The following is a 5605-nucleotide window of genomic DNA, read 5'->3' as shown; positions in this document are numbered from 1 at the left end:
ATATAAAAATTTATATTTTGTTCGTTTATTTTATTTAATCAAGTGCTTACTTCCAATTCGTTCAATTTAATTTTCTTAGCAAAATAACACATGATTTGACGGTGTATATACTGATCTGACCCTTCTAGAGTTGCCAGGCTTAACTGCAAGACTGCCCCTTTTTAGTATTTATTTATTTTTTTTATTTTACATAAGTCAAACTCAACCGTTCACATTGGAAATGTCGACTTTTATAGGTTTTCGGGTATGTTTACAACGTATAAACACCCCAACCTCCCAATGTTAAGAACGACTTTCGGAATAGACACCTCCAACCTTGCCAGCGTAACCTACAAAGGTTGACATGTCGAATGTGAACGCTGATGAGTCGGACGTAATATAAAAGTGTACCGAATTTAAAACAGAACGAAATTTAAATTTCCAACTCCATTTTTGCAACAACCGTAAAACAGAGCATTCTCCGCAAGTTTTACCCCTCCCCCCTCAAAAACTTTTTTTAATTAAATTAAACTAATTATTAGCATTTTATTTAGATGGTGTTACGGCGGTGTAACTTGCAACCTTTCCCTTTTTAACCATGCAAGTGTTAAAGGCTATGTTTACGACCTTAACCAGGGGTGCACGCACATTTTCGGCATGAGCGTAAGAGATGACTTTTTTTTTTTTACAAGGGTGTCACCACTTATCAAGGCCCAGAGGCCACTCGAGGATAAGGGTTAATAGGTATACATTAGTCATTGTGATTTTAGCATAGTAAACAGTGGGAATTTTGTAACTTGGATTACTTAGGGGGACGATTCAATTAGAACTTGTTCACATTGGACTTTTTCTTTTTTTTTTTTTCATAGGTATCAACTCATTATCAAGGCCAAGAGGCCACTCAAGGATAAGGGTTAAAGAGTGGACAGTAGAAATTGGACAATATAATAATCATTAGTAATGAAAATTTGTTAAATTTGATAACTTATATGGAACGGCTCATCAAGAACTTATTTACGTTAGACTTGAAGACAACCATATTGTAGTCAGCCGGAAAGCAGAAAAACGGAAGACAATTCCACAGGCGTGCAGTTCTAATAAAAAAGCTTTGTTCATGGAATCTACTATGTCTAAATGATCTACCACCTACTAAAAATGAAAAACGCATTATTATAGCCCCACCCCCCTGCTCTCTTGGATAGGATTCAAAAAAAGAGTTATACATCTAATCGGCCCCACTTTGTTAACTAAGCTCCAACCCCTGTCCCATCACTGCAGTGTTGCATCCCTGTGCCTGTTTTAGAAATATTTTAATGGAATGTGCTCTGATGAACTCGTTGCACTTATGTCCCGTTGGCGTACATATTCCTGACAAAACTGCTTAGCTGTAAGAAATTATTTCTCGCATCCCAATTTCCCAGCCAGCCTGAATGATCGGCCCATCATCGGCCCATTACATAACCGACGATCAGCCGACAAACACTGTAATGGGCCGATGATGGGCCGATCATTCAGGCTGGCTGGGTTACTCCCTGCAGAGGCAAAAGAATCCACAAATACAAAAGCCATATTTTTTCAAACTCAAAATTTATTCAAAAGTAACAGCAATGAAAGTTTGTTGGTTCTGGTATTGTCCTTTTGCAAAACAATGGCATGTTTTGCCTCTATTGCAAACAGCCAGTAGTATGAACTCCTATTTACGGAGTGGTAGTTTGTTGTTCCTCGAAAGGATCCATGTAGATTCATGGTGAACTCGGCCGGAGTATTGGCGCCTTTAATTAGGCATTGTAGAATCAAGAATCAAGAATGCGCTTACCTTCCCTTTTCACCATTATGGACCATTTAACTAATTTCAACATATTTATTCAGTAGCCATTAGTGGTATACTAATTGCTATTGGACCAGCCTACAATTAGTCGGAGATGGTGGATTGTTCTATTTTGAGGTGCCTGATTGGCTAAACATGCCAGGAGGGGCAGGTGCCACTCTACAAATGCCAGCTGCTCTGGCATTCAGGGGTTTTACTGTTCTAGACTTCTGCCAGGAACTACACTCTGTCAATTATCGCATCCATTCAGCACAACATCTTCATTGGATTAGCTGGCTCACCCTAGCAATATTCTACAATGAGAATTGCTTCGGACTCTAGTTGAATTGAGATAAGATCCAATATTTGGTAAATAAACATGAAAAACTGTTCTTGAATGTCATCCTTTAATTTGGATAGATTCAGCAGGATAAAGTTGTCTCTGCTTGTAGAGATGTGGCCCTTTGTTCACCAACTGTTTTGTGATGCAACATGAAGGAATTGTTGTGGCTCCCTCCAGTGTAGAAGCCGCTGGGTTTGGAGTCCATCCGCTTGCTGAGTTCCTGTGTGGACTGAAAAATAAAGCATGATACAAAAAGCGCGCCAAGCAAATGACCTGACTCATCCAAAATTAACCAATGACGGCAGATCACTAAACTGACCGGCCGGCTGAACTAAAAGAAATGGCGAATGTGAATGGAATTTCTCCCATAGCAACAAAATCTCACCCCTTCACTGTTGAGGTCCCTAAATGCCAGAAAGCTTTCTACTCTAATAGTTTCTTCCCTCGAACAGCTAGACTTTGGAATTCCCTTCCTGCTACCTGCTTCCCTGACTGTACTGATATGCAGAAGTTTAAATGTAATGTAAACTAACATCTTGTTAATCTTTCCTAGGCATGGTCCCAAATAGTAGCCTCATTACGTCCAAGTGGCGATATACCTTAATGTGAGAAAATATATATATATATATATATATATATATTTAAATTGTAATTCAATGAATTTCAAAAAACTCTCATTGAAATGAAATGAAGTGGTTGAGTTTCATATCAAAGAATTTTTATTATTCTAAGCAAGACAAAGAATGTTTTAGAAAATTTATCTCCTTAACCTATAGGGTTTCGATGTCTACCATCTCATCAGAGGAGAGAAAATATTAGCGAATAGTTATAAAGGTATGCACCCTATTTGCTAAAGTCAGTGAGACATGGAAAGATGAGATAGTAGACATCGAAACCCTATAGGTTAAGGAGATTAATTTTCTAAAACATTCTTTGTCATGCTTATAATAATAAAAATTCTTTTATATGAAACTCAACCACTTCATTTCATTTCAATGAGAGTTTTTTGAAATTCATTGAATTACAATTCAATTTATTTGCTCTATCTTGCATATCGAGCAATTCTTGTTTAGATGGGATAACTTATAGAATATTACTGCTAGTAATATTTTGTAAACCTACAATTTCACGTTTACATAACCATTGATTGTTAAATAAAAACTCTTCCGAAGTATATATATATATATATATATATATATATATATATATATATATATATATATATGAACAAATGATTAATAAAATATGTTAAAAGACATCTTGAAAAAGAGTTAAAAACATATTTAATTTTAAAAAAGGAACCACAAGATAAGTGGATAGTCCTTAATCCGCGGAGTTTCGAAGAAATACTCTCCTTCTCATCAGAGGGCAGGAAATAGCAAAATGCAGGAACGGATTTTGCATATAAAAGTATTTAATGAAACTATTATATATATATATATATATATATATATAAGTTATGAAAACAAAAGGATGTCGTGTTTACCTGATATACGCAAGGTAAACTTCAAACTAATATAAATAACAGTATTTATAAATAGAAACTTTAATCCCAAGCGAATAAAAACAACTTAATACGCAATAGAGCACAGAGCTTGTTATAATAGAAAGAAAATTAAAACTGTAAGTTGAAATTTACAATCAAAATTTCTTGTTCATCTGAATACTCCAAAAAACAATTTATATGCAAAAATACATGCATACATATATATGCATATATATATATATATATATATATATATATATATATATATATATATATATATATATATATATAAATATATATATATATATATATATATATATATATATATTTATATATATATATGTATATATATAAATATATATATATATAAATATATATATATAAATATATATATATTTATATATATATATGTATATTTTTTATTCAATTTTCACCCCAAACAAGGCACAGTGCCACTTTGAAGCAGGGGGCTACTATCAGGGACTTAATTACCGGGGTCATTATGAAGGGAGATGAGTAGAAAGATGTTTGTTGACATTACACTTGAACTTCTGCATATCATTGCAGTTGGGAAAGCAGAATCCCGGAAGGGAGTTCCAAAGACCCGCAGTTCTGGGGAAGAAACTATTGTAGTAAAAGGCTTTCTTGCACCTAGGGATCTCTACTGTAAAGGGATGAGACTTAGTAGCTTGTTGGGTTTGTCCGGGGTAGTTACGTCAGGGAGGTACAAGTGTTTGCAGTTCGTCAGAGCATTCACCATTGAAGTATTTGTAGAACAGGCAGAGGGATGCAACATCTCGTCGATGGGACAGAGGCTGAAGCCTAGATGACAGTTCAGGACCTATCAGGTTGGCGACTCTCTTTTGAACCCTGTCCAGGAGCGAGAGACAAGAAGCAGATGCACCAGCCCAGATGTGACAACAGTACTCCATACATGGGCGAATGGTTGCCTTATAGAGGTATAGGATACTGTCAGGCGTATATATATATGTATATATATATATTAGACGAGAGCCACTCCCTCAGTCACTAAAAATCCATGTGCCCGAAGGTGACATTTTAGCCCTGCCAGTGACTTGCACACCCTCAAGCAGACATGACACTGAAAACGGTCACCGGTTTGTATGTAACTAACAGCAGTGGAACATCGTGGGCTTTCATGTGATTAACAAAACCTGCCTTAGACAACAGAGCCCGATCACACACCTTACAGATCCAGAGATCTCCATGGTTGGGCGACAGGGTTTGGCATTTCCTACATGCTCTCTGGAGCTTTGCTTGATCTATTTTGGCTGCTTCAAAGTGTTCTGCGCCCCTCCACTGCTATATATCAGTGTCCTCCACTGCTTGTGATCATACACTAGGGACTCCCAACTGTTAACAGGAATATAAAAGCTCACCAGACTCTCCTTGATGCTATCACGAAAACGTTTTATATATATACTAGCAGTTCAGCCCGGCTTTGCTCAGGCCCTATGTAGTGTCAAATTTTAGTTCCGGGGTAGATGCTACAAATGCATCAACCCATATTGCACAGTGCAACAATGCACATTTTTTGTCATTACATTACACTGATTACTTTCTTGGCCTTCGGGCCAAGATCAAAGTGTAGTATCTGTTCCGGCAGATACTACAAGCTATGACTACCTATGACTAGCAAAGACCAGATGTGGGGGCAACCCCACATGCCTGACCTTTAACCAGCTCCCATTTCCCACCTCTCGGGAGCTGGTCCCCTTTTCCCCTTCCCCCTCCCTTCACTCCTCACATTAAAAATTGGCCTTGTGCCTAATTTGCTCGGTGGGGGAGCAAATAAATACCATCTGTTCCGGCAGATACTGCAAGCTATGACTAGCTATGACTAGCTATGACTAGCAAAGACCAGATGTGGGGGCAACCCCACATGCCTGACCTTTAACCAGCTCCCATTTCCCACCTGTCGGGAGTTGGTCCCCTTTTTCCCTTCCCCCTCCCTTCACTCCTCACATTA

General features: G+C 37.5%; 1 pseudogene; it reads left to right on the top strand.

The window, feature by feature from the left end:
* The first annotated feature begins 5189 nt into the window (after positions 1-5189).
* LOC145271870 (U2 spliceosomal RNA) lies at positions 5190-5354 on the top strand (annotated as a pseudogene).
* The last annotated feature ends 251 nt before the right edge of the window (positions 5355-5605 follow it).

The sequence above is a fragment of the Euprymna scolopes genome, chromosome 46 (assembly GCF_053919585.1).
Source record: "Euprymna scolopes isolate OS-2025 chromosome 46, ASM5391958v1, whole genome shotgun sequence".
In the NCBI taxonomy this organism is placed as follows: Eukaryota; Metazoa; Mollusca; class Cephalopoda; order Sepiida; family Sepiolidae; genus Euprymna; species Euprymna scolopes.
This window is presented reverse-complemented; position numbering and strand designations above follow the sequence as displayed.